Source organism: Pleurodeles waltl, chromosome 5 (genome assembly GCF_031143425.1).
Source record: "Pleurodeles waltl isolate 20211129_DDA chromosome 5, aPleWal1.hap1.20221129, whole genome shotgun sequence".
Taxonomy (NCBI): Eukaryota; Metazoa; Chordata; class Amphibia; order Caudata; family Salamandridae; genus Pleurodeles; species Pleurodeles waltl.
Window position 1 is genome coordinate 1,138,142,872 of NC_090444.1, and position 9,647 is coordinate 1,138,152,518.

Below are 9,647 nucleotides of genomic sequence, written 5' to 3' on the forward strand. Positions count from 1 at the left end.
GTCACCATGGTATTAATGTCTCTGAATACCGATTTTGGGACAACCAATGGGAGGGTGGAAAAATAGTACAACAGTCTGTGTAATACTACCATTTTTATCAGTGATACTCTTCCTGTCACCGACAGTGGAAGTGTTATCCAAAACTGCATGTCGGCTCTCAGTTTCCTAATTGCCCGATGTACATTCCCCTCTAGTAAGTCTTCCAACTTATGATATATGTTGACTTCCAGATAGCAAAATGTAGAAGAGGTCCAATTAAGCCTCACCCTCGGGCCTCTTCTTCTCGAGGAAAGATGTGAGATTTCTGTCAATTTATACGCAGACCATATGCATCACTGAATTGCTCCAGCATAGCCATCGCTCCTGGCAGACCAGCTTCCATATCTCCTAGGAAGATCAGCATGTCGTCCGCATAGAGCGCAATGTGGTGCTCTTGCGTCTCAACTCTGAGCCCTTCCAAACAAGATCCTGATCTTACTATTTGCGCAAGCGGCTCCACCGCAATCGCAAAGAGCAGGGGTGACAGGGGGCAACCCTGTCTGGTGCCCCTGCCAATTAGATATGGTTCCGATACTGTCCTGCCTGTGCGTACCCGTGCTGTGGGATACGTGTAGAGCAGATTCGTCCATCGGATAAAGTCCTGCCCCAGTCCCAATCTCAGCATTACCTGCTCCTAAAAATCCCACCTAAGGATATCAAAAGCTTTCTCAATATCTACTGCAATAATTGCCTCATTCTGTAAGGCCAGGGACTTAAAGTGTAGGATTGAGACCAGCCGTCTTATGTTCTGCGCGTGCTGCGCTGGGGTACAAACCCAGCCTGGTCCCTATGAATTAGTTTCGTCATATGGGGTAAGAGCTGGGCAGCCAGTATTCGGCTAAGTATTTTATAGTCCATGTTAAGCATGGACAAGGGGCGATATGAGCGCACATCCGCTGCCGGTCTGCCAGGTTTCAGGAGTGGTATCATTATGGCTTCATTCGTGGACTGAGACAACGATCCCCCCTCCCTCGCCTCTGTGTAGAGGACACAGAGATGTGGGGACAACTGCTCCAAGTATGCATCATAAAACTCCACAGGGAGTCTTTCCGCCTCCGGTACCTTCCCCCTAGCCATAGTTTTCACTGCAGTTTTAATATCCGCAGCTGTGATTGGTTCCACGAGGGCCAGTCGGTCCTCTTCCCCCAGCCGTGGGAGGCCAAGGTCATCTAAGTCCTTTAGCTGTGCTGGCATCAAAGCCTCTGCAGGTGGGGCATACAATAGAGAATAATAGCTAGTAAACCTGGCATTTATTTCACTCTTCCCATATAGACGGCATCCTGTAGAGTCCTCAGTCTTCATTACCAAGGCTTGAGGTCTTGGTGGAGCCGCAAGCCATGCCAACAGCAATCCTGCCCTATCTCCCTCTGCGTGCTGTTTAGATAAATACCTTTTGTAATCAAAACGGCTCGCCTGCTCTGTTGCTGTTAAGACCTTTTCTCTAGCATCTGTGAGAAGGGGGGGCCAGCTCCGGGTTATTTGGTCGATGATGTTCAATATCTCTAAGGGAGTCTTCATATTTCTGGATGTCTTGTTCTAGGGTCTTACGAACCCCCACTTCCTCTGCTATACATTTACCCCTAATGACCGTTTTAAATATCTCCCACTCAATTGCGCGAGATGATGCTGTGTTATGATCAAAGAAATCCCCTATTGCAGCCGATATAGAGTGTTTGAAGGCGTCATCCTCAAGCATTTCCACTCTGAAATGCCAATTTGGTATACGCAGTTTTTCTCTTTTCCAAGCCAGCGACAACAACAGGGGATTATGATCTGAGATTGTGCGGCATAGGTATTCCGCTGCTTCCACTACGCTGTTTACCTCAGGGGAGGCGATAAACACATCTAAACGGACGTGTAGGTCGTGTAAGGAGGAGTGAAAAGAGTAGTCTCGGTCTGTAGGGTGGAGGTGTCTCCAACTATCAATAAAACCCCGCTGTCGCTCCCATTCAGAGAACAATCTAGCCACTTTAGTAGTTGGGGAACACGGTAGGAGGGTTGCGACCTATCTAACTCAGGGTCTGCAATAGTGTTAAAGTCTCCCCCTATCAGGGTTGCCTGCATGAGGTAGGGTCCCAGTTCCCGGTAAAGCGCTGCAAGAAAAGCTCCCTGCTCCTGTTTTGGTGCATAAATGCCACCAATCGTTATATCTCTGCCCTCTAGTCTCTCAGTCACCAGGACATACTGCCCCTCTCTATCTATAATTTTGTGAGTCTTCTGAAAGGGCACCCCAGGGTGCACCCATATAAGTACACCTCTAGCAAAGGCTGAATAGGTTGGTGCATATATTGGCCGCGCCATCTCTTCGTGAGGGCCCTAACCTCCTGTACTAATAGGTGTGTTTCCTGTATTATGGCTACTTGGACCCCTCTTCTTTTAGGCTGACTGTAACCTTATATCTTTTACACATGCTGTTCAGACCTCTGACATTCCAGGTAATTATTTTGTAGGTCAAGGAGGGATCCATAGTGTATGAGTGTGGAAAGCAATGGTACCATCACCCCCTCATAGCTGTGTGGGGTGAACCATCAAGGAGGTGCGTATCATAATTTCAAATACATCAAATGTCACATTGCTGGGAGCAAACAATCTATAAAACATGTAACTATAACCCCAATACCCCAACTACCTCTCCCTAGGATCGGTATCTAGAACTATCCCCGTCCAAACTGTTAAAGCAGTAACTAACATTAGGTAGGTAGGGCGACACACCAAAGACCGAGAGCCAACATCCCGGCGTGCCATCGGGCACCCAATCAGTCAGAGTCATGTTTCATCAGCATTGCTATCTGGCCGCACCTGTGTTTGCGACGGGCCGTTATGCTGTGCAGATAGGTGGAGGACCCAAGGGCCACAGGTTTTCACAGTGAGCCCTCCTGGGTTGGCTGCAGACCCTCCTCCTCCATGACCCACAGAGCGCGGCAGGTCATCCTTCACTGTACAATAGAGTAAACTGTTATATTCTCTCTGTGTGATTAGTCCTTAAGCTCATCGACACAAATGTGTACAGTGCTCAAATGATATCCTCTGAAGATCCCGGCGTTACTTTAGGCATGCTGACGGAGGTTTCTTAAGATGAGAAGGATGCCCTACCAAAATTGGAGTCATGATCGGAGAGGGCCTCAGAGGAGTGAGTCAAATCAGGCCTTCCTCTACTCATAACTGCTGCTACGTCCACTGCTTCTCGCATTTCTTGAAGCGCCTGATGGCGTGGGGGTGCTACAACTGCTTCTAGTCTGCTGGACCTGTTGCGCCACTTGCTGTTTGTTCGGGGTGTCTCCTGTTGCAAATCTGTGGCTGATGAGTCATGAGATTCTAACTAGTCCCATTCCATCTCGGGCGAAGCGAAAAAGTAGGTCTTATCGTTGTGTGATACCCTCAATTTGGCCAGGAAGAGCATAGCATATTGGATTCCTCGGTCACGGAGTTTCCCTTTGGCATCCCCGAAAGAGGCTCTTTGCTTTTGAGTTTCTCTTGTGAAGTCCGGGAAGATCAGTGTTAGACCTGACAGCCTTAGGGTAGTCACCCCTAACTTTTTGCCTGCCTCCCTCCATTTTTTTGGACACTGTTTTTGCTGGTTTATAGACTCTGCGCACTTTACCACTGCTAACCAGTGCTAAAGTGCATATGCTCTCTCCCTTAAAACATGGTAACCTGGAATCCTACCTGATTGGACTATTAATTTACTTATAAGTCCCTAGTAAGGTGCACTTTATGTGCATAGGGCTGGTAAATTAAATGCTACTAGTAGGCCTGCAGCAATGGTTGTGCCACCCACTTAAGTAGCCCCTTTTTTCCTTGTCTCAGGCCTGCCCTTGCAAGGCCTGTGTGTGCAGTTTCACTGCCACCTCGACTTGGCATTTAAAAGTACTTGCCAAGCCTAGAACTCCCCTTTTTCTACATATAAGTCACCCTTAAGGTGTGCCCTAGGTAACCCCTAGGGAAGGGTGCTGTGTAGGTAAAAGGCAGGACATGTACCTGTGTAGTTATATGTCCTGGTAGTGTAAAACTCCTAAATTCGTTTTCACACTACTGAGAGGCCTGCTCCCTTCATAGGCTAACATTAGGGCTGCCCTCCTACACTGTTGAAATGGCAGCTGCTGATCTGAAAGGAGCAGGGAGGTCATATTTAGTATGGCCAGAATGGTAATACAAAGTCCTACTGACTGGTGAAGTCGGATTTAATATTACTATTCTAGAAATGCCGCTTTTAGAAAGTGAGCATTTCTTTGCACTTAAATCCTTCTGTGCCTTACAATCCACGTCTGGCTGGGCTTGGTTGACAGCTCCTTGTGCATTCACTCAGACACACCCCAAACACAGGGTACTCAGCCTCACTTGCATACATCTGCATTTTGAATGGGTCTTCCTGGGCTGGGAGGGTGGAGGGTCTGCTCTCACACAAAGGACTGCCACACCCCCTACTGGGACCCTGGCAGACAGGAGTAAACTGAAAGGGGACCTGGTGCACTTCTTAGCCACTCTTTGAAGTCTCCCCCACTTCAAAGGCACATTTGGGTATAAAACAGGGCCTCTGCCCTACCTCATCAGACACTTGCTGGAGAAGAAACCTGAACCAGAAACTACATCCTGCCAAGAAGAACTGCCTGGCTGCTTAAAGGACTCACCTGTCTGCTTTCTACAAAGGACTGCTGTCTTGCTGTTGCCCTGCTGCCTTGCTGAACTCTTGTCTGGCTGTGAAAGTGCTCTCCAAGGGCTTGGATAGAGCTTGCCTCCTGTTCCTTGAAGTCTCAGGACCAAAAAGACTTCTTCCTTTCACTTGGACGCTCCGTGCGCCGAAACTTTCGACGCACAGCTTGTTTCGCGGCGAGAAAAACGCCGCACACCGACGCTGATCGACGCGACGCCCTCGGGACGATCGAGACTTCGACGCACAACCTCGCAAGGACAAAGCCGCCCGACTTTGCAGGAGAAATCGACGCGACGCCTACCGTGAGTGCGAAACTTTGACGCACGGCCTCGCAAGGACAACGCCGCCCGACTTCCAAGGAGAAATCGACGCGACGCCTGCCGTGAGACCAAAATTTCGACGCACGGCCTCGCAAGGACACCGCCGCCCGACTCCCAAGGAGAAATCGACGCGACGCCTACCGTGAGATCGAAACTTCGACGCGCAGCCCCGCAGAACGACGCGCAGCCGGAAAATAAGCAGGAGAATCCACGCACAGACCCGGGACATCTGGTAATCCCCGCGATCCACAAAAAGAGACTGTCTGCGCGCCGGAAAACGACGCCCGACTTCCCCGCGTGGAAAAGAACGACGCAAGTCTGTGTGTGCTGAGAAGAAATCGACGCACACACCCCTTTTTCCACGCATCTCTTCTCCCGTGGCCCTCTGAGGAGATTTTCCACCAGAAACCAGGTACTTTGTGCTTGAAAGACACTTTATTGCATTCTAAAGACTTAAGACACTTTATATCACTTCCCTGTGATATCTCTACAATTTTCCATTACAACTTTATTCTTTTTTTGACCTACAATTATCCTGATAAATATTATATATTTTTCTAAACACTGTGTGGTGTATTTTTGTGGTGCTATATGGTGGTATTGTATGATTTATTGCACAAATACTTTACACATTGCCTTCTAAGTTAAGCCTGACTGCTCGTGCCAAGCTACCAGAGGGTGGGCACAGGATAATCTTGGACAGTGTGTGACTTACCCTGACTAGAGTGAGGGCTTTTGCTTGGACAGAGGGTAACCTGACTGCCAACCAAAAACCCCATTTCTAACAATCAGTATCTGTTGGTTCCCTTGCTTTATTTCCCCTTTCAGTCTTGCTTGGGTCAAAACATAATCTCTGTCTTTAAAATGGAGCAGTTTGGCAACAATCGGGCGATGTCTTGCCCCCGGGGGAGGAGATCTAGCCGGCACCCTATGGGCCCTATCAATTGCGAAAAAGGGTGATAAGCCCTCGGGAGCTACCACCCACCAGATCCATTGCTCCAGGAAAGTCTCCATACTCGCAGCCCCTTGTTCCGCTTTACAGGGAGACCCACCAATTGGATATTGCTCCTACGAGCTCGATTTTGAAGTCTTCTGCTCTTGTTTCAAGTATCTTTACTCAGGATGTGAGGTCTGCCAGGTTCGCAGAGAGAGCTTTATGGTTTGGAGCCAATTGTTCAAGGTTTCTTTCATTGGAGACCACCCTATCCGTTAGTCTGAGATGGTCGTCCCTAAGCAAGGAGAGATCCACCGTTAGAGTGTCTGTTTTGTGTTCTAGGGCCTCCTGGGAGGCTTCGATCGCCTAGAGTATAGTGTCCAGGGTGGTCTCAGGGTTGGGACGCAGCTGCTCGCCCCTGTGTTAGTGGTCTGTCCAGGTGACATGTTAGCTCCCATAGTGTCCGTGTCCTGGCCCTCCTTCTTTTTTGGCTTGCCCATCTTGGTGGACGCTGTCTCCACTTCCCCCACAGGGACTAAAAATCACCAGCTGCAACAGGCTATTTAACCATAAATAGTCCAGGAGATAGGCCGTCCAGTTCCAGCCGCAGTCCGCTTGTGTCTCTATCAATTGTGGAGGGTATCAGCATGAATGAGTCCAATCTCCCCTTCTTAGTCATAGGGCTTTGTGTGGGAGTGTGATGTAAGCCCTAAATATCTGTAGTTTTGTGTCGATGTGCCTCACCTCGCCGCCACTATTGAGGTCAGCTCGTTGTTGCCGATTTTGCTGGGTCCAGGAGAACTTCGTTATTGGTGTCTCCCGCGGTGCTCCGCTATGATGCGGTTAAGGGGTGATTCCAGCGCGATAGGGGTGTTATCGACCCCCCTTTCATCCCCAGTGTCCACCTATTACTGAGGGGGAGGGGCACCAATGGTAATCCCCGCTGCTGTGTCTGCTCCGTGGGGGCCAGCGTGCGGCAATAGGTCGATCCTTCTGCTCATACACCCCCAAGCACGGCCCCCACTTACCCCAGAGCAGTCCTCTGATGAACCTCGACTGTACGGGGAAGGGGTGCAGAGACACCGCACAATGTTGTGGGGCTCACCCGGCCCCTAAAAAGTATGGGCGTCGGCGCCCCCACGCCACGGGGCCCCTTGACGGTCCTCCATTCCGCTTTCAGGGCAGCCAAATCAACAGGATACCTAAGGCCCTCCGATGGCCGCCGGGAGCTCCGCTTCAGGCGTGCGGCTTCATCTGTCCCAGGCCACGCCCCCAGATTGGGGTAGAGTTGAGTGGATAGATTGAAGTGGAGTGGGGTAGATTGGGGTACAGTGGAGTGGTTAGATTGAGGTGGAGTGGGGTAGATTGGGGTAGAGTGGGGTAAATTGGAGTGGAGTAGGGCAGATTGTAGTGAAGAGGTATGGGGTAGACTGAAGTGGAGTGGGTTAGATATGAGTGGGGTAGATTGGAGTAGAGTGTGATAGACTGGGGTACAGTGGAGGAGCGTTGAGTGGCGGAGCCTAGAGTGCACTTATGTAGAGTAGAGTTGAGTGGCATAGAGTACAGTGGGGTGGTGTGGCGTGTTGTAGAAGATCTTAGAGTGGAGGGACGTCAAGTGGAGTGGCATATCAAGTTAAGTGGTGTGTTGTGGAGCAAAGTGACATGGTGTGTCATAAAATGGAGTGGCATGTCATGGACTGTAGTAGAATGGACTGGCTTGCTGTAGAGTGGAGGGGCATAGAATGGAGAAGAGTGCTGTTGAGTGCAGTGTTGTAGAATGGAGTGGCATAGTGTGGGGTATGCATTGTGTGGTAGCACACTGCCATAACAGGCAACATATTTTCAATTAAAATGACCATTACATTTGAACAAACATACAGTTTACTGGGTGCAAACAATAACAGGTGGAAATGCCATCAACTAGTGTAGTGATGTGTTTGTTCGTATTTAAATATGTGGTTCCATCACACTTCAGAATTAAAATTAATTTTACTTTACTAATTCGGATATATTTTGAGAAATCAGCACAGTTCATTATTTTTGTGTGACAGAAAAATAATTTTGTTTCACAGCAAGATTGTCATTTAAATTCTCTCATTTTGAAGTCAGAGAAAGAAAAGTAAACATCAAGCCCCCTCAAAGACAGCGCCTGACATTTGACTCCTGTCTTTGAATGCATAGCAAATGTAAATGTGACAAGACAAGACAAGACTTAAAGGCCTGTTTAGAGAAAATGAACACTTGGAATGATACAGTAAACAAGCACTGGTCCACAAGAAGGACAAACTCAATCTGGACAGCCTAAAATAAATAAAGCCAACAAATAGAAAGTAAGCTAATGTAAGTTACAAACCACGAAGCCAATGGTCAGCAATGGTTCAAATGCCTTCCCATGGTAGATTTCTGAATGACCACAAGAAGTCATTAGCAAACCAGACAGATGTGCTGCTTGGTAGGCTTCAACCTAAAAAGGCTCAGCCCAGTGCCTGTTGTTTCCAATTATCCTTATGGATATGGAATCCATGCCACCACGCTTGTAGCGTTTAAAAAAAGTATCAATGGCTGGATTTATTTAGCAAAACTTGTTACTGAGTTTCTTCCTATTCGCTGCTATGCTTATCGTTCAACATTCCACGATCGATCCCTCTGTAATGTTCCTAATGATGCAGACTTAACCGCTGTCAGTAAAATATTTGTAAATTGTTTTACTCTTACCTTTTACTGGATCTGTAGTTTGTTCGTTTTATTTTGATCTCTGCTACAAATGGGGAGGGGTAGCTTTGTCCTGGATTTTCAAAACGGTTTGTCAATATAAAGTGCGATATTGATCGACTACCGGCTACCGTACAAAGGTTGCTTCACCCCAGAAGTTAGTCAGTTATGCAACCGCACGGCTTGACTTGGAGGGAAGCCTGCGCGAACCTTTCACATACACATCAAATCTTTGTAAAATGTTGCCTGGGCAACAGTCAAACGTGTAAAGAGCCAGAGCGCAGAGAACAGAAAGGGGTTGAAACCATCCTTACAGCAGGCAGTAAAAAGTATTACATTTATATGGAGCGATCATACTCAAAACCTAAGTTGGTGTTTAATCACTGACCAGCAACACATGTAGTACAAATGCACACCTTTTTGGTTTCTTCATTTATCTACCGAAAATCATAATTGGCATCTGTTCAATTGGAGCCGAGTATTCGTGTACAGAATCCGGTCATTAAGGTCTCTCCCATGGCAGGGTGGCAGTGTTGAATTTCTGAACAAAATGATGATGGTGGCCAAAGTTTTTCTATTAAGTCCACAGCTGGTGTTTTTCCTTAGACAGGGTACTTGTTAGACATTCTCTGCGTTTCTGCGCATGTTTGGAAGGAGGAGGGGCATGGTTAGATCAATAAAAGGGCGGGGCGAAGCACATTAGTAGCTTTGTATTCAGTCAGCGTAAGGAGTGATCAGCACTTTATCTGCCTTCCTTTTATTTTGTTGCGGTTTTATATAGCGCGCACTCGACCTGAAAATATTGGGGAGCTCTACATGAGCGCCAGTTACGTTGCACAAGGGCACAATTATTTTTGGTAGGCATGGATGATTAGGTGATTTGCCCTGTATCCCATGACGTTGAAATTAAGCCAAAACTCTAGCCTTATTTCCCAGCTCCAAAATCGACAGTCCCTTACGCCACTTCCTCTCGCCTTCAGCTTGTTTCACT

General features: G+C 48.0%; 1 protein-coding gene across 1 annotated transcript in view; it reads right to left on the reverse strand.

Annotated features, from left to right (window-relative positions):
- Positions 1–9,305, reverse strand: part of LOC138296319 (amine sulfotransferase-like) — a 325,216-nt gene extending 315,911 nt beyond the window's left edge. Inside the window, exon 1 of the mRNA XM_069235355.1 lies at positions 8,660–9,305. The gene's annotated coding sequence lies outside the window, so the exon portion shown is untranslated. The remainder of the gene's footprint in view (positions 1–8,659) is intronic.
- Positions 9,306–9,647: the final 342 nt, after the last annotated feature.